This window comes from Vanessa tameamea, chromosome 4 (assembly GCF_037043105.1).
Source record: "Vanessa tameamea isolate UH-Manoa-2023 chromosome 4, ilVanTame1 primary haplotype, whole genome shotgun sequence".
In the NCBI taxonomy this organism is placed as follows: Eukaryota; Metazoa; Arthropoda; class Insecta; order Lepidoptera; family Nymphalidae; genus Vanessa; species Vanessa tameamea.
In genome coordinates, this window is record NC_087312.1 from 12,715,633 (window position 1) to 12,742,626 (window position 26,994).

Below are 26,994 nucleotides of genomic sequence, written 5' to 3' on the forward strand. Positions count from 1 at the left end.
TTTATCTTCAAGATTTTTTTACTAGCAGGTTGGAAGTTGACAATTTTCGCCGTGCCTCAGAAAATATCTAAAACCGTTAGTCCTGAATCTGAACAAAATCCTTTATAAATATATAACACTAACTCATTGATTGCCAAATTAAAAACTACATCCGATTCGGAAAAGAAAATACCCTGACCTGAGAAGTTTAAGATCGAAAGAAGCTGACCAGTTTTTAGTGTCAATTTGTAATTGTTTCTAAAACAAATTCAATGGCAAAAAAAAGCTAAGAGGTGATCGTTTAATTCCGAAGCTGATACAGTTATCAACTATGATCTCATTATCTGTATCCTCCTTTATTTATTATTTTGATATTTGACAGGAGTATTTTGTACGCTTCCTAGAATCTATTATATATTTATGCAAACCCGTCTGGGTAGGTACCACCCACTCATCAGATATTCTACCGCTAAACAGCAGTACTTAGTATTGTTGTGTTCCGGTTTGAAGAGTAAGTGAGCCAGTGTAACTAGAGGTACAAGGGACATAACATCTTAGTTCTCAAGGCTGTAGGTGCATTGGCGATGTAAGGAATGGTTAATATTTCCTACAGCGCCATTGTCTGTGGGCGGTGGTGACCACTTACCATCAGGTGGCTCATGTGCTCGTCCGCCAAACTATGCCATACTAAAAAATAATCCTGTTAATACCTTAGGCCATATACTCTGGCCTGTAAAGCAGTTATTGGCACTATGCAGTAAGCATAAGCCAACATAAGCGTACAAATATTATGAGTATCAAAATCATGAATCTTTCTCCTTACTTAAAGAACATTACAGATATAATTAAACAACAAACAGATAAAATATAATATATACATAAGCACTGTAAATATGTCTATTTTAAATCGAGTTACGGGAGTGTAAAGAATAGTAAATGCTTATAAATACACAGTTCTAGTTTAATTAGTCTCTGTACTCATCATCATCATGGCAACATATAAGATAATATAAATAAATTTATAATAACATTACCTATTAAACCATTAACACGAATTATTACCTGAGACAAATACGTTAGTTTTACGTCATATCCACATAAATGAGTTAATTAGGGATCGTATCGACTGATTTCAAGTGTGAGTGAGCCAGTGTAACTACAGGCACAAGGGACAACATCTTAGTTCCTAAGGTTGGTGGTGCATTGGCGATGTAAGGAGGCTAAGTTAGTAGTTCATAAAGCGTTAATATCTATGGACGGTGATGACCACTTATCGTCAGATGGTACATTTGCCTATCCGCCTACTTATTTTATAAAATAATAATAATAATATTAGTTATATAAAAATTAATCCCTATTTCCCTTTGTCGCGTCATTGAGAACACCTACCGATTTCATTAATTTTTTGTTCAAGTTTTCCTTTACTTTGTAGAAAATTCTTACGGAAATTAAAAATAAGAAAAACGCGGAGAAAATTGGAATTTTACGGAAAACTTATGAGTTTTTACGTCGTATTAGCTATTAACACAGGTTTTCTAATAGGACTGGAAGCCAAGTAACACCACTACGTCGGTCAGCAAGAATTTTATATATTTTAAACGATGAATCAGTATACTAGTTATAGCTAACTTGAACTTGTCCCCGTTGCCCTGAAAACCCTTGTCACCCTACACGATGATGGATAACAACGGCGCATTACCGGGCCCACCGCAACGATAAATCATAACACAACCAAGAAGCCGTAAAAAAGTAATTTCGTTCTTACAACTTGCGTCATTTTCTTCTATTTTTTTCGTATTAATCGCTGGTTTAATTAGAAAGACCAGATGTCAGCAACAAGTATCAATTGTACGATGATTTCAACAAGTTTTTGGAATACGGCGGCAACAGATTGCTCACCGAGTAATTTCCTATTAGATATTTTGTATTATCATTGTTTTTTATTGCAATACTAATTTACACCAGCGTCATCGCGTGTAAACGCTTCATAAAAGGATAATAATATAAATAAAAAAGGGCCGGACGCTAGTACTTATATTATGTAATAATAAATAAATTCTTCTTTCGTAATGTCTTTATTTACTTGGGTGGTAAGACTTTGTGCAAGCCCGTCTGGGTTGGTACCATCCACTCATCATATATTCTGCGCTAAGCCAAATACTTGGTATTGTTATGTTACGGTTTCGGTAAGCGTGAGTGAGCCAGTGTAACTACAGACCCAAGGGATATAACATCTTAGTTCCCAAGGATAGTAGCGCTTTGGCGAAGTAAGGGATGGTTAATATTTTTAACAGCGCTAATATTTATGGGCGATGGTTACCACTTAAGATCAGGTGGCCCATTTGCCGACGCGCCTACCTATTACATAATAAAAAAAGAAAAAAATAATAATAATAACATTATGTTCATTTAAAATTATGATTTCATTAAAAATTAGTCTCAAATCGTATTTACTGTGTCCTCTTTAATATAAAATTTCTTAATACGTTTAAATTTTTCTTTTGCTCTATTGATCTGTCAAGATTGAAAAAAAAAAACAACTGTTTAAACTTGTAGTTGACATAAAGTTGCTGTTCTATTACTCGTATTAAGTTAAAGTACTATCTGGATCACATTGCAGACACAAACATGATGTATGACACTAAATGTATTTTAATCTTAACTGAATTCATTTTATCGTATTATTTACTTACTTTTTAACGTTTTTTTTTTTATTTTAAATCAACATTTGTTAGGATCTCTTAATTTTATTTTTCGCAATGAATTAATTTGTCTGCAATGTTTACTGAAGCGAATAGACTTCATTTTTCTTTTATATTTTTGCATGCTGTACTGCATCTAGTCGGATAGCACTTGTTCTTGTAAATGATATGTATTTGTATGTAGTTTTGCTAATAAATTAAAATAAAAGGCGATATCTTTTGATAGCATAGACTTAACTTAGCGTAGGCTTAACTCAAGTTTATATCTATGCGTTCCTGAGCAAAGGGATCTTGACAAACATACAGACAGACAAATGGACAGACGGACAACAAAGATCTTCAACAGTGATCTTATGACCTTTTTACCTTTAGCTATTACCACTTATTTTCATTCTTAACCGTCCTTTTTTTCTGAAGAAGTATAATGCTACTTATAACCAAACAATAATTAATACTACTCGTAGTAAACATATAAACTGAACTTGTTTTTATAATAATTATTAAAAACAAATGTCGGTCGTAAAATATTAAATTGCCCACGAAGTTGATTTTAACTGTAAATTATTTTAATAAAGCTGATATCAGTGATTTACGCGCGAAGTTACGAAGCACGCGAATTAAATGAATATATTTAAAAGTTCGTATTATTTATGAATTAAATTTATTTTATTTTGATCTTTACTGATTTAATTTTAGCTTGGCTTTATTTAGAATTTGTGTTTACTTTTATTGTCTAAAAGAAATAGCTCATTAGTCCGGGGACCGCTACTTGTATTACACAATAATTTGTTATGGGCATTTTTCTCTACAGGAAAACTTTTCTGTAAAGAGAAATGTCAAAATTCACCGCAGGGGACGAAAATAAAATAACATCAGAGATTTTACCCCAAAATATTTAATATTGTTGTTTTGCGCTGACAAAGTATCGAGAAGCCAACTTTGGTTTCAAGAAATCATTATACTTTTCAGCCGATTTTAGGAAAATCAAACGATACTCTTACTTAAAAACGTAAGACAGTCTAATAACTAATTGCCTAAAAATACCCGCTGCTGGGGAAACTCATTATCTTCTGTGAAAAAAAATTAAACTATAATATTTTATGCAAGTATCTCAGATATAAAATAATATAAAAAAAATAAAAAATTTATCTGAGAGACTTTAATATTTCCTAATCCAATTCGAAATTGTCCTGAAAAATCAATCAACGACTAATTGATAATTACCTTTCTGATTCTGGAAATCCGAAGTGTTCAATTTGCTATTATTCTATCAATAAAATCAGGTACGTGAGTCACTGATATTACAGGCATATTTGATTCCAACTTGCCCACAGATGACGGTCCAAAGGATGGAATGTACCTTTTATTAAGCTGATTTCTATGAGCGAAGATATAACGAAGATATACATATATATGTATAATTAGACCGTGTGTTCCTTTATTTAGACCTTTTTATAGATATATACATACGTATATCTATATACGAATAATAGATATATTATTATATATCTCTCTATTATTTATTTACTGATTTTATGCTATTAACGAGCTTTAGTATCAATAAAAATTTTGGAAAATATAATGTATATAAACAAATATTGGAATTATGCAAATTCATATATATTTTCCTTTAATTATTTTAAGGTCATGCAGGCAATTAAGGCCTTCTCTTCCGTTAAAGTGAAAGATTGAATCTAACTTAACTACGCTGCTCCAATGCGGGTTGGACACGTCATATGTGACAGTAGACAATAGAAGTTTTCCTTCACCGCTAAGCACGAGATGAATTATAAAAAAAATTAAGCATTTGAAAATTCAGTGGTGCTGGGTTTGAAACCCCAATCATCGGTTAAAATGAACGCATTCTCACCAATAGGTCAGCGTCTCAGCATTTTATGCCTACTATATCCAAACATTAATATATAATATGTACCAACGCTAGCAGTTTCACAGAATTTTACCACAACACGCCTATCTCAAATCTTTCAATCCTTTTTAAAATTAAAACAAACGAGACAATTTAAAATAACTTTGTGCTGGGATAACGAGATTCGGAATGAGTAAAAAAGGCCATCAGCGGCCATTCGTCTGTCTTATAAATCACTTTACATCTCAGAGCTAGAAAACTTTTCAATTACAAGCGCTGAGATTTCAGCGATCAACGAAGTGGAATGGAAATTGTGTTATATTTAGCGTTTTCAATTATTTATCGACTTCACTATTGGATGTTAAAATTAGACGAGGAGCCAAATTTATACAAAAAGTATTGTCTTGCTTGTGTTTTTATAACGACTGATTTTGAAGAGTTTTCTAAGGCACAGATAAAATTAGGAACAAATACGACGGTAAAACTGCGCGTGAATCAGGCCTATAACCAGTTCCGTAATATTGGATACAGTCTCAGATGATGACGGACTTAATGGTATGACATAGTTTTTTTAACTTCCGTTTTAAATACTTCTAACGACATAATTGTTCCTATCGCTTGACAGCAAAAATAAAACGTATTTTAGCTTATTTTTACTAGCATCAGTTTTGAATTATTCAAAGAGTAAACAAATTCATATCGTCCAAAACTTCATACAACAACGGTTGGAAGTAACAAGACATGGCCCAGCAATCCAAACGACTCGAGTGCCTTAATGGAAATTTGAATAAAATCAATTTATTTTAACTCGACCCGCGTTTATCGTGACCCTAATAGATTGCCAGAAAAGAATAATGAATGTTACTTTCTTATATTCGCTTGTGAAATCTTATTAAGTGGAAATCGTCGTTGCGATTGTGGAAATCAATGTCTTTACGTCACTATTGTGGAAGTTTTATCAAAGGTCTTAACTCGAATTACTTTACATTGTATCAAAGGTCGTAACTCCAAGAGTTACTAATAGTTGTCGTAAATCTTCTAAAAATAGAATTAATCGAAAGTTCTATATTGTGCATAAGTTCTGTTAAAGACAAAGTGAAAATTTATATTCAAGAAGATTTATTGTCTAATCAAATCTACCACCGGATCGGAAATAAAAACTTTAGAACTGAGAATAATCAGTGAAAGAATACAGCGAATTTTTGTTTTTTATTTAAGTTTTATTATATTTTACTCTTTACCCTTTAATACTGAAATATTCGTACCATTCTATAAGAACTCCTTTCGTATCTCACACGTGAAATATTGTAATAATATATTTACTAGTGATTTGCTAGTGGTAGACACGCTGCATACCTTCAGGTTGCAGCCGAATGGACCGGCTTGACCGGGGAATAATCACTGAGAGACTTACTTAGACCTACTTGACTTAGACTCGGTTGCGCGTAATATGGGATGGTTTCTTTCTTTGCATCTTACCCATGGGGGCAGATTTGTTTCCCGCCGGATGATCCGAGCGTTATTGCTGACTCTGTCGCTAATGTGGTGCTTCAGGGTATATATACCATTATATTCCGTAATCTTCAGTGCCCATCGGTGGCCATCGGTGGTAAACAGATAATTTTGTAACCAATATTATATTGATAAATAATTGCTATTAATTAGTTGGAAAAAATATCAATAATTATAACATTATTACGATATTAAACCATTGTATTTCTATTATAATTAGCAGATTATTTTCAAATTAGTACAGTATTCGTATCCGCATCGAACAACTTAAGAAATAAATAACACCAGATGTTCTCAAGAATTGCGCTCCCACATAATGTAGCTGATCCCTCTGTTACCAATAGTTGCCCTAATCGAGTTTCAACCATTTATTTACACAAACGATTATCTAAATTGCGTTAACAACATCTGCCTGTTTTCACACTCAGTCTCTTAGACTACAAATCGAAGGTCATGTCAATGAATACAATTTTGCAGATATTGCAACGGACTATACTAGACTATTTACGTATATATGTTAAAATGAATTATTGTTATTTTAATACTTTTTTTTTTAAAACAACGTCGGTCGCAGCGCCTCCTACCGGGTTCAATATAAGCCGTCCGTAGACCCAATTAAGCACATATTAAAATTTAATCAAAATTGGTTGAGTTGTTTTGGAGAGCTTACATACATACATACATATATAGAATCATAAAAACATACATACAAATAAATTCATGAGATTGCATAGTAAATATATACATATACATGGAATAATAAAGGATATTAAAAGGAATGACATTATATTAAACATACTTTTTTTCATACGTTTTTGGTGAAATCATTCGTGTATTCAAGGATATGTTCATATATTAGCGAAGAAAACGACGTGCCACTTTTTGAGGAAAAATTTTGGCGCCAGCTTTTTTCCATACAAAATTCCATATATTTAAGGTTGACCCGCGCCGAATGTCATACTCGTTACGGCGCATATATAGAGGTATGATGCTTGACAGCTCGGTTCAAATTGGACGCGTGGAGTGATGCGCTCGCCGCATCGGCCGCGTGCAATAATGCATACCAAATTACATAATTAGAAATTATACTAGGCGGTGCAGCTGTGCGGATTATACTGCGAGGCTGCTAGCTATGGTTGATTATTCTGAAATATGGAAGTAGCGCAGATCCGTGTGTCGGTGTAGTGCCTACTCATATATCAATGGTGAATCGATATTTAAATATAAGAAATTTAAACGTTACAATTATATTTTAACTAAGATAGGCAGGGAATAGTTACAATATGATATCAAAAAACTTTTTCTGTTTTAGTATATTTATATAAGGCATAATAGTTACGTTATTGTATATCTACCACCTTCTTCTTCTTCGTATGCTGCACTACTGAAGGCCGTGCTTGGCCTGAAATACTTTTACCGATGTATCAACTAGCTTCCCCCCACCACTCTGTCCTCGGATATTCTCAGGGCAGTCGGAATATTATCTACCACCTAACATCATCAATAAGATATATTCTATAATAACATTAATCTACCACCAATCAACAATAACATAACTGTAACCCATTTTGCACTTAAAAATATTAATAATTACTTAGATCATACTTACATTGGTCTATCGTTGATTTATTAAATAATTTATATTTTTAATCTATGACAATAGGCCGGGAGCGAAAATGAAATTATCGTAGGTTAGCTAACAACGCAATTTAGGCTATTGAAGAATTATTATCGACGCCCCTAGGGTCAGCCCTCCTAATATTATGATTTATGGGCGGAGGGAGTTTTACGAAATTTTAAACCGTAATTGCAATATCTAATAACAATCATTATAGTTATTCGGTAATTGTCTTCATTCATAGTAATAAATTAGGCAGTCGAATAATACGAAAGTATATTTAATTCGGAATACAAAAAATATTAAAAAATTAGCTTGAGTTTTATCGATAAAATAATCTTAGCATATTACTGAAGGATTTACAATTACTTTATTAACATTATTCGCTAGCCTTCAGCTGCTTATGATGATGATGTCGTCGTGGTTGATTTCAGCCGCTGCGGCGAATCTCAAGGGAGACCAGCCAGCTACGCACATTTCATAGTGTACAAGTGTTTGCGCTGACACTGGTGCATTCTCTATTCCCTAACTCTCATAATCCGATAGGAAGGTTGCATCCAACACGACCGAAAGAGTTCAGGCGCAGGACCAACAGCTTTAGGTGCTTTCCGGGGTACGGGAGTATACACTGCCAACTTCCAGACACTGTGCCGTTACTGAAAATCTTTCGATAGGAAAATCCAATAACTTTTCATCGGGCTGACCTAGAGTTCTGCGGCCTTGTATCTAGCCATTAGACCTACGACACATTCTGGCTGCTGATTATTGGGATTTACTAAGTGTAGAAAGCCTCACAGCATCACTTAGCCTGCGCATCGCTTAGCACAATATATAACAAATTTACTGACTATGCATTAACAAATTTTGAAGCTTTCAACTTTAAGCAGCCAAAAAATAAAAAAAATAACTGTAGGGATGTTAACAGTTTATAAACTATTTTATTGAACATCAGATAGATTCGATCAATGAAAGGATTCAATTTGTTTAACTATAAACTACAAACTAAAATTAAACTAATTACACACTAATAGTAAAATTATTTATAGAACATACAATTCATTATGAATATAAAAAATATACATTTTTAAGAAGCTCAACGTTACCAGCTTTATGTTAAGAATTTCAGTGCTGGTTTCCATTGTACCATATAGAAGTGAGTGTCCAAAACATTTAAAAAATATATCAAAATCAATTACCGAAAATAAAACATCATGATTGTATTGCAAATATTCGCGTTAATTATAATAACCTTCTCACAATCTATCGTAGTCAGAACCGAATAAGGCAAGCTTTGTTAAGTGCATCAGTATCATAGTTCTCATCAGAAAAAGCATTCTCAAAGAGAATTAGTGTCATCAACAAGACACTGATATATTTAGTAAAAAAAAAAGATAAAGATATATTTTTGTAAAGTCGTTCTAAATTCGAAATCAATACAAAATCATTTATTCGATATAGATGCATTATATAACTTATTGACTGTCGGAAAAGAATACCCTGATCTGGACAAGAATCGATTTTATTTGATTAAAAACTCAAAATAATTCTATTTATTAGATGACGTCGAGAGTATAAAGCTAGTATTGGCCTATTTATTTGTTTCACAGTGATCACGTGCCAATTTTATTGCCTACCACTCGTAAATTGAAATTGTGGGTCGCACACCGTTCGGACGTCTATTGTTCAATGACCGACACGAAAATGATATTGCTTCTTAAAATAGCTTATTTCTTACGATTTAAGGGATTTTGGAGAATTATTATTTTCATATTATTCATACTTATGTCTATATTTTGATTGAAATAGTTGAGAAAAAATAATCATTTTTATCTATTTTGGTCGATGTTATTTTCTGAGGTAGGCCCTATCGATTTGAACATGTTAAATTAATGAAAAATAATTAATACTGCTATAAATTAAAGTCAAAGTTAAAGTTATTTTTCATATTGTCTGTCTATCTCTTTGTCCAAGGTATTCTTCAAATTGTGAATGTCAATAATTGTATTTTAACACCAGTTAAAATTTGCGAACATAACTGTTTATGACGAATTCAACAGAATTTTTACCGGGTTGTAAAAATAGGAGTTTTGCATCCGTTAATGTCATTCGATTTACGACTTTTTTTTAAAATTAATTTAAGACTGGTTTTTAATATATTTTTGTATTTTTTACGCAAGCTGTATTCTCAACAAAACATCAAAAAATTTATAGATACCTATTAAATAATGTTACCAAGCTGTTATTATTTCTGCGTTAATAACTAGGCATATTGGTGCAAAATTTATTCACCCTGCTTGACAAACTGTGGTTTAATTTCGCGTTAAGTTTCTTGTTACGTTATTTATGTGAAGAGACCCTTAGCAGATTCGAAGGGGTCGATATTATGTTGTCGACTTCCTTTGTATTTATTTATGGATATACTGTATATGTTTAATTGGAAAATATTTTTTTTATTCTTGTTTGCGCTTTGTGCAAGCTCGTCTGATCACTCATCACATATCCTAACGCCAAGCGACAATTAGTTTTATTGTTGTGTTCCAATTAGTTGCAGAGTAGGTGAGCCAGTGTAGTTATAATAATAATCAAGGAACATAACGCCTTATTTTCCATTCCCAAGATTGGTGGATCGTTACAGGCAAGGTATGGTTACTATTTCCTACATATATCTGGCCGGTGGTGGCCACATACGATCGGCTTGCCAATTTTTCAACACAAGATTTGTTTGCAACGAATGAATCCTCAGATAACGATGATATTTTTTTTAAAAACGACAATAAAAATATCTTTTAGAATATACTTGACATCGTCTTTACGTTTTATACTGTTAATTTTTCATTACTCTTAGAAACTAAATCTAACAAAGTAATCTAATAAAAATATGGTTGTTTTTTTTTTTTTATTACATGTAAATCCTCTTTTATTTATTGCACCTGCACTCCTTCTGGTCGTGACGGGTTTGCCGTCCCATTGAATAATGACAGTGAGGGAAGAGAGAGTACCCTTACTCGTGCACTTTGATATAGTCCAGCGTAGTCGGTTAGTTTCCCCTAACATTGACAATATCATTTAAATTTAACAAACAGATATTCATTTATATATACACAATGACTGAACCTTTTAAGCGTGAAATAGGCACAAACAAAAATACACATATGTTACACTAAAATAACACCATTGTAAGTAAATCTCCGACTACAGTGGAACAAAATACACTTAAGTTATAAATCTCGGCTCTAACTTGAAGTTAAACGATTCAGCCAACGGGAATCAGCAATGTGCGAAGAAATTTATAGTCGGCCGTCAGACCGAATTTTATCGAAAGAAAATACATCTTTTTCATTCGTAAAGGTTTGTCAATGTCGAACTGCGATTCCGATGAAATGAGCGCCATTTGGTATAAACTCAACGTGGAAGGGAAAATTACTGATTATTCTATATTCCATTATACATGTACAGTATTTTCTGATGTTCCATTTCTCAATGTCATATTTAATTAATGATCTTTTCAACTTTATGTTCAGATTTAATTGACGTTCTCTAATATCTTTAACTAGCAATCCGCTTCGGCTTCGCATGGATGTTATTAGCTGGGAGAGTGCTGAGGAAAAAAATGTTAAATATGTTTATTCTATAAAATATATCCGGTGGTAAACTGTGCGTAGTCTGTCAGTCAGTTCGTTGAGAATGGATTTATTCAACATCTATACTATTATTATGAAGAGGTATAATTTGTTTGTTTATATGTTAGGAACTAACGATCCAACTCAAAGGCTTACAATTCGATAACATAGAGATTACTATCTTCTCTTTTCTCTATTATTTTTGATATAACGACCTCCGTGGTCGAGTAGTGTGTACACCGGCTTTCATGGGTACGCCACTTCGAGGTCCTGGGTTCGATCCCGGCCGAGTCAATGTAGAAAAAGTTCATTAATTTTCTATGTTGTCTTGGGTCTGGGTGTTTGTGGTACCGTCGCTACTTACTCTAAGGAAACTAAGGATTCATACCGTCTTCTTGTTAATATTTATACTTCGGGTCTCGTCTCTAATTCTTACTCCGTTCAAGCTGTCCGATTATGGAACAAATTACCCGGACATATTAGAAAAGCTACTTTTAAATTTGCTTTTAAAACTCGTCTACGTGAGCAAATGTTGTCGGAGAGCCCCTAGTTCATGGCATCTAGAATGTACTATTATTCATACGTTTTTACTATAAATATTGTAGATCGATATTTATTCTGTAGATACTATATGTGTGTGTATGTATATGTTTTTTTTTTATTCTATAGTTTTTATATAAGTCTGTATTTTTTTGTTTATGGCTAATTAATTATTCATTACCGCCTCCATGGATTTTTGTTTGATCTTAAGGTTGACTATCAAAGAATGTCTTTAGGCATTAAGTCGGCCTTTTCTTGTTACTCTGTGGTGTTCAATAGAGTGTTTAGATTTAATATGCTTATTGTTTACATAGTATGCGGTAGTCGTTCACATATAGATTAGATTAATTTTATGCCCTTTATTACTTAGTTTATATATAAATATATATATAGATTTTATTCGGTTTTGGTATTTGATAAATTTTGTTATTATAATATTTTGGCAAAATCACCTGGCCCAGAGTGGAACTTGTATATATATCACATGTGTTCCAGTATCATTACTAAATAGTATAATTGACTGGGCGTGTAAAAAGAACTCTTCCGCCGAAATGTCTAGAAGTAGACAATATTATCTAGGAAATAACGGCAACATACATTTTTTTTCGTATTAACTCAGAGACGCTAAAGCGTTCGTATGATCAATTGATCTTTGGCGATTTTATGATTCGTATCTGTCATATGTTTGTATGCATACATTCAGTTTGACAAATATAGAGAAGTTTTAGTCTATAAAAACGTTCATACTTTTTTTTTTATTATGTTATAGGTGGCAAACGAGCAGGAGGCTCACCTGATGGAAAGTGACAACCACCGCCCATGGACATCTGCAACACCGGGGGGCTTGCAGGTGCGTTGCCGGCCTTTCAGGAAAGAGTACGCTCTTTTTTTGAAGGTTCCCAAGTCGTATCGGTTCGAAAAAACCGCCGGCGAAAGCTGGTTCCACAGAGTAGTTGTGCGAGGCCTTAAAAATCGCGCTGTTGTGGATTTTCGGACATCTAGGTGGTGTGGGTGATATTTTGAATTTTGGCGAGATGTCCGAAGGTGAAATTCAGCAGCCGGGATTAATCCTTAAACATAAACTAGTTAAAACAATTTAATACGACAATATCATATATTTAATTTAAAACATATAATGGTAGATACCATTATCACAAACACATAATTATTACGAACTACTCTATTATTCGTTGTGTGTATTAAAAATAATCACACATACCCACATGAATATGATAATCATTAAAGTCGAAATGGAATGGTTAATATTTCTTACGATTGCCAATATCAATGAGGATAGTGACCGTTAACTAGCGGCTCAGTACAGTAACCATTTCAGTGGCCAAACTGATTTATGTAAAAAAAAAAAATGTTTTTAGGATGTATGTATCATGTCTTTGCTTGAATGTGTACCGGTATAGATTTACAAAAATACTTACATTGTATATCATTTATTTATGACTAGCTGCTCTGCGCGATTTCACACGTGATAAATATTACTACTCCGCCTCAGTGGGTCGTAGCGTAATGCTGTATGTACAATGTTATTCGATAAATGGAAAACATTTTTTTCATATGAGACTAGATTGTTGTGTTCCGGTCTGAAGGGTGAATGTGCCAGATAAACTTCTGGCACAAGGGACATAATATCTTAGTTTTCAAGGTTGGTGGCGTACTGGTTATATGAGGAACGATTAATAATTCTTACAGTACCAAAGTCTATGGGCAGAGGTTACCAATTACAGTCACGTGAGCTTGTGACATTCGTCAGTCCACCTACCAAAATTACATTAAGAGCTAGCTTTAATTGCACTATGGAATTAAAACTATATACGCAGACCATATGCTAAGTAAATGACAAAAGATTCAGCGAACCGTTGGTTTGTTCCTACATTAAATAAACACAATTTTTTTCCCATTTTGTGATATAGAATACTTATATAAGTTATTGCCATTTAGTTTTGCTAACAAGACGGGCTTGCAAGCCGTAGTACTAGATGAAAATAAATTTTAATTCATTGAAGATAAAATTAATAACAATTTTTATAAATATATAGACATTTTATTGGCAATATCAGGATTATTCGAGATAAGTGGATATTCAAACGATTTTATATGAACGATCCACAAATTTAGTTAGTTTTTAATTAAACAAATCAATTACACAGATATATTCCCAATAGTCATCAATATCGATTCGTTAATAAATCATTTACAAAAACACACATAAATCACTGAATCTATTACAAAAGAGTATAGATAATGTTGGAAATTAACGATTCGTCGCAAACGTGGTGCGCGGGAAATCTTGAATGTAACTGTCGATTCAAGATGGCTGCCGCGCTACCATCGACGCGACGCTTCACTAGAGCGCCGTTCAACTCCCATTGACACTCTTTTCAGACCAGTATGAATAAACAAGATGGCGCATCATGCGCCGTTAAATATTTTTTTCATTTTGGAACCCAAAACTGTTATTTATTAATAACATTGAAAGCACGTAAACGACGGTCAATTTCCGCAAGTGGTATATAAATCTCTCAGACGCGGCACCCGTCTCGTCTTCACACGGAAATGCAAACCCGACCGCGTTAGAATTATGGACCGTTTTAACAAGGAAAGCGTTGTAGTTTTTCACAAGTCTCGCTCTATTATTATGGGATTCAGGGACGCTGAATGCTATGATTTATACGTGCTGTATATGCGAGTTGCGCTCTGGTGTATTAAATGGAATAATACAAATGTCCTTTAAATGTAGATTTATGTTAATTTTTGCTTGTGTTTATTGTTTTTAAGCGGTTAATCGCTTTATTTATTTTTGTTTAAAAAAAATTTGACCTTCTCTGTGCAAACCAAATTTTATTATTCGTCGCAATAAGATTTTTATATAAAAGTATATATATTTGTAATAGTTAATATGAAGCTGTTACTTTCCACAATTACAATATAAATTAAAAACATTGATCACGATGATGACGTTTCATGATAAAATAGCATTTAATATGTGTATATTCTATATGGGCTTAGGATGAGCTTCTCCCACTCGCTTACCTCCATATTCAATAAAAAAAAGTACATGTATACTGTTCAAAGTTTTAATGAGTTTTTTTTATTACAACAATATATAGTACTTGAACTAAATAACATATTATTATAATCTAATTGCTATTTGAAATATACTGAATGAATGAATGAAGGAATGACTCGTTGAGTAATAATGCTGTCTTGCTTAAAATCGCTTCGGAAATATGCCATTATTTCTCGTAAAAAGTAAAAGATAAAAAATGTTTATTGTGGGTTATCCCTGAGAGATAGACATATACTATCACGGACTTTTTTGAAAACCTTTTTAAGGTGTACAATAATGTTCTACATTATTTTGATTTATCCATTGGGTTCAGCCAGCGTTTGCAATGTAAGCACAATTTTTTTTTTCTATTTACGACATCACTTTAGAAACCTCTAAAATAATAAGTAGTATTTCTCTACCATATTGTGCATGTATTCCATATAATTATAAACCTTCCGCTCGAATCATTCTATCTATTAAAAAAACCGCATCAAAATCCGTTGTGTAATTTTAAAGATCAAAGCATACACATGTCCCTGACAGACAGCAGTAAACGTCTTTGTTTTAAACTATGTACTAACTATGTACTAACTATGAAGTAGTATCATTGTATTAATCGTTGTATTTTTTTTTTCTTTATAACATTTGAAGATATTTTGGTAATTCCACTCCCTCATCTCATAGTAGGCAGTCATTTGTATTAAAACTGTTTTCAAATTAGATTTAATATATTTATTTTAGTCCTCAGTTTAAATTAACATCATAAACGTTTATAATTATGGAAAATAAATATTAATCCATACAGCATTGCGATTACGCAAGAATTCACTTCGTGCCTCACTCGTGAAATGTTGACAATTGACTTACAGTAGTATTCAATTATGATGCGTGTATTCTATAAATTTTATAATTATTAAAGTCAATGTCGTATATCACATTCTGACATTTCACGCTGTTCTGCATCGAGTTTCGATATTCTTGTTACAGAATATGCCCACTTATTCATAAATGATAAATTAAAAAAAAGTTTATATTCGTTGATACATGGTATTTAGAATATAGTTTTATTGTATGTATACAATTGTACATATTATTGTTGATATGAATAATTTAATCTTGTTAATTTACCATTATCATTAGAACCTCCTTGAATAAAGTTTATTTTGATTTCCCTTGAACAAAGTCACAGCGAGTTTCAGTCCCATCCTATACTTTCCGAATTATTTGGCACAAAATGTTTAATTCATTTTCACTAAAGTTATACTAAAATAAGCAATGGAATAAATAAACTGAAATACTCGTACATCTCGTGCTAAGTCAGGACTTCTATTTCACGCGCAAATAGACTGTGGATCTGTGACTCGTGGAGCTGATTTATGCGTGTTAGTGACGGGTTGGCTCGTGAGTCTTGTCTGCCTATGAATAACTATTGTAAACTGGTTACATAATACTTTACTAGTTGGTATATTGTTATATCTAGCTTTCTCATCTCTTTAACATATATTAATCACATAATCTACTTTAGTTAATGTCATATATTAAGATATTACTATGAATATTGCATTAAAATAATATTTGTAATTACTAACGTAACTAGATCTTTTCGGAGGTTCAATATCGTAAATCCTTACAGCAGACAAAAGCTCTAATTAAATTGTTTATGAAGGTTATAGTGTAAATGCTAAATTTTAATCGTTTACAATTAGAATTGAATATTAAATTAAACTGAAATTCAATTTTTTGTATCAGTATCAGAAATACATTGTTTGTATGGAATTGTAATAATAGCCACAGACCTAAGAAATATCGGTAATAGAATTAATGGTTTATTTTTAGAATAATATTACGTTTTTCTTTTGTTTAAAGGAAATTCTTTTCTATCTGATTATAACAACGCGGATATCAATTGCGCTTGAATTTATTTACTGTTAACGCATTATTAATGTATTGAATACATTAATAAAGTCGTTTTAAGGAATTTGAAACTTTTATATCTTACAAGTGAGACAATAACAAAAAATGTCTAGTTTTAAATATTTGCTCTTCAAGTTGGAAAATATATGTTTATAATAACACTTATAATAGCTAATAAAGTATAGAATTATTATAATAAAAATAAAAACCGTTTAAAAATTTAGAATAAATATTAAACATGGAATATTAATACGAGAACAATAAAAATGTACTTGTAATAAATCTAGATAATTTTATAACCACTGGAATATAATGTATATAAATATGTACAAAATATGATTATCTAAAAATGAATGCACGCCAAAAAATTAAACGCATATAGCACGTATAACAGCACGGAGGCGACATCTATTTCACGCGCAAATGCACTGTGTGAACGGCGTGATTTATGCGTGCCGCTGACGTGTTAGCGCCCTGTCTGCTGATGTATAGCTCTGTGGTAACTTAATAGCAGCTGAGACAAGCTGCGTATGTAGTAAATTGAAGTTTGAATTTAAAAAAGGCTTTCAATGGGAATGTTTTTTGTATGTGTTTGTCGTATTACTAATATACTATATAATATATTTATATTTATGAACATAATATTATATACATTTAAAAGCTTCAATAGTTTTGTACAGCAGATACAGACCTCATAATTTTTAATTATTTATTTATTATGTACGTAAACTTTTTCCATGCAAATCTTATAATCTATTATCCATTTAAATAAGAATAATTATTTTATAATTAAAAAATATATCGTATAAAAGAAAAATAACAATGAAAATATAATAATATTTCAGACATATTGAGACGGACAGATCCTAATGGAGTTTCGTTGACTCTATTGTTTGGCAAAACTTATTATCTACTCGGAAAATATTCCGAAGACAATATTTTCGCTTATCTCGAATAATTTATGCGAAAACTTGTTCGCTCCTAGCGAATACAAGTTACAGATGCCGATAGAGATAATTTCGGGTTACTCGGTTTTTGTTTTGGAGATTGGTAATAGACAACAACATCGTTACATTAATTTATATACTTCCTAATATATGTGAATGCATCGTAGATTGACCTAATTATTAGGCAGAAGATTTATAGTCTGCGCCTTAAATCTCAAATCAGTCTAGTAAAAAAAAAAAATTTTTTTCCAAGAACGAATTCTCAATAGCAACTCGAAGTTGGAAAACTGACTGTGTTACCAATTATTCGTGCATCTGAAAGCATGAAAAGCCGTCGCAAATGTATTTTCATTCAGTTCTTTAATATGTTTGTTCTATAGCATATCATCTGTGTTTTTAGCACCCTGCACACACTATGACATCCGCAGCATATCCATTTGCTATCGACTGCTGCAGTGTCCGCAATTTGATCAAAAGGGTATTAAATAGCTAGGTCATAAGATGACTGTAAAGTGACTTTGCTTAGTATAGGTGACAAATCATGAATTTAGATGATGAAATTTATTTTCATATAAGATATTTTTATATGTACGTTAAGCGTTCCTTCAAAGATGCATTGGTAATTTAAAAATAAAATAATTATTGATGTATGTTAATATTACAAATACGAAAGTCTGTCTGTCGGTCTGTTAGATTTTCACTGCCAAACCACTGAGCCGAATATGATGAAATTTGTTAAGAAGCAAGCTTGAAACCCAAGGATATATACATACTATACTATACCTAACACCTTACGACCAAACCCTACAACGCGAGCGAAACCGCGGGCGCTAACTAGTGTTAAATAAAAGTATCTCTATAATTGAGCTGATGAAATCAATAACTTTATACTTGGGGTTTTGCTTTTTTAATTTTAACAACAACTACACCTAGATTTGAATCAAATAAACGATGTTGTAAAAGACCATAAGTATACAGAGAATGTTGAATATAATAATAGCATATTTATAGCTTAGAATTCTTATTTTATAATTTTAATTCGAATGTGTCTATCATCTGTCAGTTTGTTTGGGTCGTTTTGTACTCCATTTAAAAAATCCACCCAACCATCACCGTTCAGACAAGAATTTGGCAAGAAATTTTGAAGCTTGGCATATTAAAATATAGCAGATAAATTATACATATTTATAAAGTTTTCTTAAAATATTATTCGTCAGGCTTATTTTCTTTTGATTAATTCTAATAATGGTTTTACTTAACTTCCAAAAAAAATATGACATAATATATCTAATAATTAATAATAAAAAACAAATATATAGCAACAAATTTAGAGATAAATTTCTAAAAAAATTGAAGGTTTTTTTAAATTATGGAATAGGTGTCAAACAAGCAAGATGCTCACCTGATGGAAATTGATTACCACCACTCATGGACATCTGAGGTTATGCAAGGCAGAAAATCACTTAATAGTTAGTATTCTGACGCGATGTGCGTAGGTGATGTTCAGCGGCCGAGAAGCAGAGTGTTCCAACAGCTCTACGAAAGGCCAAATTATCAAACAGGTCTTAAAGGGCTGAGGGTACTCAGAGAGCAGTACTCTATGTGAGTTAGGAAATATTTGATTAAATTTTGAGTAGAATGTATTGGATTAGATAGTTTATAATAATAATATCGCATAAATCTTGTATGAATGAGTCTTCATCCTGTAATTTAATATAAATAACCTCATATTTCTTCGTGCCACTTATGAAAGAATGCAGTACAAGGGTCCCAAACTAGGGAACTGAGAATTATATAGAGCTGTTACAACATATATTGGCTAAAATTTTTACTAATATTGAAAGTCATATTAAAAATTTAGGTACCACCCACTTAGGTTTAATTTACGTATGTAGGTACCACCCACTCAACATCTAGTAAGCCGCCAAGCAGCATCATTCAATTGCTTATGGCGCCAATGTCTACGGGCATTGGTGATCACTGAACTTCGTGTAGCTCGTTTGCCCGTCCTCATGTAACGTAATTCCTTATAATCCAGAAAATTTCTGTTTTTGTTAGGACTGTTGGTAATATAGTAACACCCTGTAAATTTCTCACCGCTAGGCTACAGCCTCCTCTCCCTTTGAGGAGAAGGTTAAGAGCATATTCCACCACGCTACTCTAATGCGGGTTGGTGGATACACATGTGGCAGAATTTCTTTGAAATTAGACCCATGCAGGTTTCTTAGCGATGTTTTCCACCACCGCCGAGCACGAGATGATAAATACAAAATAATCACATGAAAATTCAGTGGTGACTTGCCTAGGTAGGTGTGCGATCTCGGCTCGGTATTTGTTAGGACTGTGGGTGATAGGCCAGATTTATACAGACATATATAATAAATAAAAAAACCTTTTTATTCCATGCATAAATCTCCATTTATAAAGTTTTATCTTTTTTTTTTAAAAAAAAAGTTATACAAAAATAATTTTTTGAATATTTAAGTAAAAAAAATATGAAAATGTTTAAATATATAAAAAATAAATTTGATTTCATAGGTAAGGTGTTTCTTCTAGGAAATTTTATGTTTGCATGATCAGGTGAAGGCCTCCTCCAAGGCTTTCCATTTGTCTCTGTTCTTTGCTGTTTGTTCCTGCGATCTTTTTTATGTCGTCCTCCCATCTCGTGTAAGGTCTCCCCACTCTCCGTGTGCCTGTTGGGCCCTTCCATGTAGTGACATACAGACATACCTACATTATATTACTATATTCGAGTTTTAAAGAGTGAACGGCGACTTAGGGTGAAGGTGACCGCTAACGATCAGTTAGCAGAATAGATCATCTTCGTCCCCTTTTCACAAATTAAAAAAAAAGTGACTCACAATTTTCCTAATATATATTGTTGAAACTTAAATAGTGAAACGAAAATTTATGAGAGAATACCGCTATATGTGTATATATTAAAATGACTGAAACTTTTCGCCGAATTTTATACTGCCTCACACTTGTAATTACTGTTTGATATCATAGTGTAAAAATAAATCCCCTTTATGTCACTGAACGTATCGATTATATTTTATAATTAAACGCAATTATTAAGCTGACAAGGACTATATTTCTTCAAATACAATTCGGTAACTTTTTAAAATGTCGCTTCCCGCGCTTGGTAACAAACCGCCATCTTATTTTGATGCCCCGCCCCACCGAGCGGCCACCAGTGTGCCCAGTTGATAAAAAAAATCATTCACCCGGTAAAGCTACTTTAAATTTAGGATAATTATGAAAATAAACCTTACAATAGTCATTAATCATAAACAAGACAAATATTAATAATATTTTAATAACAAAATAACACACAACGAAACAATTACCATATTGTAATGAGAAAAAAAAATGGGGGATCTTAGACATGCACTCTGTATGACTTATAACACTCATTGAATTAAAAAAAAGGAACAATTCCATTTCCACAATCGTAAATCTCGTGCAAAGGAATGAGAACGGGGAATGGATTACCATTTCTGTTTTAATACGACGTTTAATATTCCATATTCGTTTTAACAGCTCCATATGATATAAGTTCTCGATCACCCCTACATCTTAAAACCAGGGGCTCAACAAAGATCATAGCTCCTTTCATAATCGTTCGCCGCAGACCCGTTAAATACAGGAGACTATAAAAATTGCACTAAACCATAAATAACCCCCAATATGCAATTACATTCGGGTCTGAAGTTCGAGGGTGGGTTCATGACACTTGTCTGTATATAATTGCATTTTTATAAAAATCTATTGAAATATTGCCCTTGCAACGGAGTTTGGAGAAAGACCTTATATTAAACTCATGACTGTGTAGAGCTGCATTGCATTGCAGGAATTTGAAAACTACATTCTAAATTTGAATTCCTTATTTTTTTTCTTTATTGATATCAAAATGAAATAGCATTGGTATCAACTTAGCCAGTTACATTTTAATCTAAATTGTAATTTCGCCTACTGTCTGTTTGTTCGATTTAATCCTGAAAATAGATAAAAATTACAACGCATAAAAGTAAAAAAAAATTTATCATTATAGGCAGAACATATTCTGAGATCTAAATATCATAAAAATCAAATTACTATATTTCACTTAAATTAATTCTTAAAGAGATAAAAATTAATTGAAATGTTACTTCAATATTAAGTTCAATCTAAATTAAAAAAAGCTCATGAATAAAAAACGTTACATAAAATCATCGTGGCCAAGATTTTTTACTTCTGCAATATTTATTTCAAAATATATGTTACACAAGATCAGCCCGTATGTATGTTTATCTTTCATATACACAGTGCCATCGATGTAGAGGCCGGCGTCCGCACGGATATTCGACTGCGGCCGTATTTGTCACGCGACTCCACCGCACCCGCGCCCATCTGTCATGTGCTCTTGAGTGGCGAGCGTGCTCAAAGAGTAACGGTCGCAGATAGTCCACGCAACAAATTTTATTTCCATAAAAAGTTATTTTCCTTAACAGTGGATAGATCACGTAGTTGTTTTTTTCTCTTATGATAGTTATTTTTTTCGTTTATAGAAGAGAAACTTCTTTGGAAATGAGAATAAGCTTTTCAAGGTCGTTTGAGTAACCTTATGTCCAGTTAGGACTAGGCTGTAAATTTCTCTTTGTTGGACTAACGCCTCCTCTATCTTTGAGGAGTTTATTCCTATTTACATCAGGGGAACATTAATGCGTTGATAGGTAGTTAAAAAACGCGACTGGCATATGTCGTAAATTTATGATTATTAAGTCTCAAGTATCGACGAGGTTATTTAATTCATAAATAGGTATGATTAAGTAAAGTACGCGAAATGCGAATGTGCTGTATTGCAAATTGCGCAAAAAAGCGCGTAAGCTCGCGCAGACACATTCCAATGCTACTCTTTGCGACACTGCCCATTTTAATGCTCTTGGAGAGTCATCGTTTGTTTTATTTATTTCAGATTTTGTTTCAATGTGTGAAAAATGATTTATTGTTTACCAAGTGTAAATCTATCTGCGTTGCGCTTCACTAGATACGCTTCATTACTTTCCCTTCACTTTTTTTATAAATAAATAAATTAATCTATTCAAATTTGTCATATCTGCGACTTCTAGATCATAATCTATAAACATTCTCAAGCAGGCATCTGTTAGGTATCTGATTATTGCCCATTCCACCGGTCACAAGTGTCGCCTTAAAATATTACCGAATATTACCGGACGTGTGCCGAATATCGTGCCTTATTACGCTTGAAATCATTCAAGTACCTAACAATTCCAGATAAGTTTGGGGTGCACTAATGCGCATATTAACTTATTATAATTTGTTAAAATTATTCGCGATTAATTACAAATGTCGCTTAACTCACTCAATTTTAATATATTTTTAAAGCCATATTAACACAACAAGTAGATATAGATACTTATTGGTTGGTAAGCAGACATACTGTTTTTTTTTTTTATAATTAACATAATAACTTGGTGGGGTAGGGCTTTGTGCAATCCCGTCTGGGTAGGTTCCACACACTCATCAGATATTCTACCGCCAAACAGCAGTATTTAGTATTGTTGTGTTCCGGTTTAAAGGGTGAATGAGCCAGTGTAACTACAGGCACAATTTGGTGGTGCATTGGTGATGTAAGGAATGGTTAATATTTCTTACAACATCATTATCTATGGGCGGTGGTGACCACTTACCATCAGGTGGCCCATTTGCTCGTCGGCATACCGATATCATAAAAAAAAATTATTAACATTAAGCCCTTATTTATATATAAATAAAATAAAAAAAAGTTACTGTACAAGCCATGACTGCGTCGAATGGAGGCGAGACTGCTATCAGCATTTCGTTGAATCACAATTCCGATCCTCAGAGCAAAAAATGAACCAACCCTCCTGTCACCCCTGGAGACAGTAAAGGGAGGTCGTACTCATAATGAAGGTTTTTGCACTATTATTCCAAGGTCCAACTTCAATAACAAAATTTCAACTTCAAATGGAACAAAGACATAATTGTTTGAAGATTTTTGTGTTAATTTAGTTCATTTTATAAAAATAATAATTACGTTCTAAAAAAACGTAAGTAATTAAAAAGAAGCTTACTGAAAGCAATTCTCTTAAACAAACATTTATATAAAAAAGTGTGTTCATTTGATAAAAATATTTAGAGCATAAATCATTCTAATGAAAGACGTCTTTTCTATCTTCGCAAAATAAAAGTCTGAGATAAACAATATTGTATTTAATTAAAGCATATTTTCATCTTATCTTTAAGGCTATGACAAAGTACCCGCTCAGGCTTCGTACGGTTACAAATATGACTTTATTCAATAATATTTTTAGTTTTATTTGTATCTCCACATATTATACAAATGAAGTCGCTTTCCGCCATCTGCACACTTAGATCTTTTAAACCATACGACAGATTTCATGCGATTTCCATCAATATACTGTGATTCAAGATAAGGCTTATATATATAAACGCATATTCCTTATACGTTTGTTCTTAAATCTAAATGTTTTGTTTATACCCTTATATTGTAACCATGTAAAGACGGGACGGGTAACTAACCATCTACATAGGTCAATATAATAAAATTGGAGTGTCTGTTTATTACATACATACATTACATTAGCAGCCTGTAAATTTCCCACTGCTGGACTAAGGTCTCCTCTCCCTTTGAGGAGAAGGTTTGGAGCATATTCCACCACGCTGCTCCAATGCTGGTTGGTGGAATACACATGTGGCCGAATTTTGTTGAAATTGGTCACCTGCAGGCTTCCTCACGATGTTTTCCTTCACCGCCGAGCACGAGATGAATTATAAAAACAAATTAAGCACATGAAAATTCAGTGGTGCCTGCCTGGGTTTGAACCCGAAATCATCGGTTAAGATGGACGCTTTCTAACCACTGGGCCATCTCGGCTCTTGTCTCTCTGTCAGTTTGTAATTTTAAAATAACCGCTTTTTACTAAATGCATATGTATGTATGCATGGTACATATACCATTTTACATTTTTTACAATTTTTGTCTGTTGGTATGTCTGTTTGTTCCGGCTAATCTCTGGAACGACTGGACCGATTTTGTCGAGACTTTCACTGGCATGTTACAATGTAAAAGGATTGGGATAGGAGATTAGGAGTAACACAGCTTTTATTTTAGAATTATATAATAAATAAAAATAAAGTCACGCTGCAAGTCCAAATAACTTAAATTAAAATGCGCACGAAATCGCGGGCACAGCTAGTATTACATATCCGTAATATTATAGGAACCATTACATTAACAGCATAAAACAAATATAGACAGGTTTGTCATCTGTCTAGAAATTGTATTCAGAACATAAACATAAATATATACGATAGTTTAATAAATTTCGTTTTTTTTTTTTAATAATATTGTCTAGCAGGCAGGCTGATAGCCCTGATGGTAATTGTTCACTGCCCATAGACAATAGCGTACTAAGAAATATTAACCATTCCTAAACTAACGGTTCATACAATTATCCGGTAACATAAATTAAGCTACGTCCTGACTCACGAAATACCAACACGCAGCCCAAACTATAATAAGGAAAATATTATTTTATTGGTTCACCCCCTCAATCTAATTTTCTTTTCCACTATGCCGATATAACGAAGCGTAACTGAAAAAATATACAACATATTAATTATATCTCTCTTTGAGCAAAGACACAGTGAACAAATAACATTTACAGCATTTATATAAGAACTTTTTATTCGTCAGGTATTATGTGTAAAAAGTAGACTAAGTCCTTTCTTGAAGTTCGAGTTCGCTTCATGCCAAACATCAAATTCGTTTCAGTGGTTTGACGAAAGAAACAACAGACAAACAGAGTTACTTTCGCGTTTATAATAATTATTATAGTTTCAAAAAAAATATTTCGACCTCGTACTTATTTTATTTTCACAAGATGAATAAACACGCAATAGATCCTTAACCTTTTTGTCTAATAGCAAAATTGCATGATGGTACATTCTTTAGAAGTATTCTATCTCTTTTCATCAATATAAAACATCGATATCTATACATTAAGACCACATTACTTTTTAACGATTACGTCACAGTTTTATTATTACATTTAAATTGCAAAAAACAATCATGACTAACAGTATCGAATGTCAAACTACCGGTTCGAATTGTAGGTTCTACCGTGAAAAAGCAAAAAGAAACTCAGTAGTTATTCCTTTATACAAATTTTCATAGATATATTAATTAAAATAAAATTATTTATTTATCGTTTATTAATTACCGAATACTAACTCCACGCTTTAAGTATAATATATATAGTAATTTGTTGAGTAATAAATTTTACTAATAAACGATTGTATGACTTGACATTCAAATTTATTATAAGGATCGAGTAAAGTCGAACGTGCGACGTCGTGAACTTTTGGTTGACCCATTTTCTGTTTTCATTTTTTAATTAATAAAAGTAATCATACAAATAATTCCCTGTATTTATAAATTGTGGTGTTATTTATGTAAGTGGTACATGATCTGGTGGTAAGTGGTCACAACCACCCATTGATATTGGCGCTGTAAGAAATATTAAACATTCCTTAAATCACAACAATGCGCCACCAATCTTAGGGACTAAGATGTTATGTTCCTCGTGCCTGCAGTTACCCTGGCTCACTCACCCTTCAAACTGAAACACAATAATACTAAGTATTGCTGTTTGGCGATAGATTATCTTATGTCTGAGTGGTATAATATTTTCTTAAACAAAATAATAAATTGCGTTCATAATATTTATTAATCGAGTCTTTTCACGAACATTTCTTGAGACATTAATACTTCTATAATTAGGCATACGAAGACTTCAATTAAAATATAAACACGCATTCGAAATACTTACAAATTATAACACGCACACACATTCATAAAATATACATCACGTACGCATATATGTTAGTACATAAACATGGCGTAATAAGCACATATATCTGACGTACGCACACATAAGAATCATTAACACACACGCAAAAGCTATACGCTTATAAAATATGAAAGCTAACGAGAAAACGTCAGCGTTGTAGAAACAGTCGTTTTACGTGTCTGTTACAATTAACATTGCATCATAATAACGCAGGGTTGATGGAGCTCAGTTGTTAGTGGAAAACGCGACCCTTTTAGTGACGCTTACGCTGGAAAATCGCGAAAGTGAAAAATACGTGTAATTTTTTTTTCGGCAATCCATTGCATTT

At 32.7% G+C, this 26,994-nt stretch overlaps 1 protein-coding gene across 1 annotated transcript in view; it reads right to left on the reverse strand.

Moving 5' to 3' along the window:
- LOC113395851 (leucine-rich repeat-containing G-protein coupled receptor 5) overlaps window positions 1–25,018 on the reverse strand; it is a 563,150-nt gene extending 538,132 nt beyond the window's left edge. Inside the window, exon 1 of the mRNA XM_064220711.1 lies at window positions 25,013–25,018. The gene's annotated coding sequence lies outside the window, so the exon portion shown is untranslated. The remainder of the gene's footprint in view (window positions 1–25,012) is intronic.
- Window positions 25,019–26,994: the final 1,976 nt, after the last annotated feature.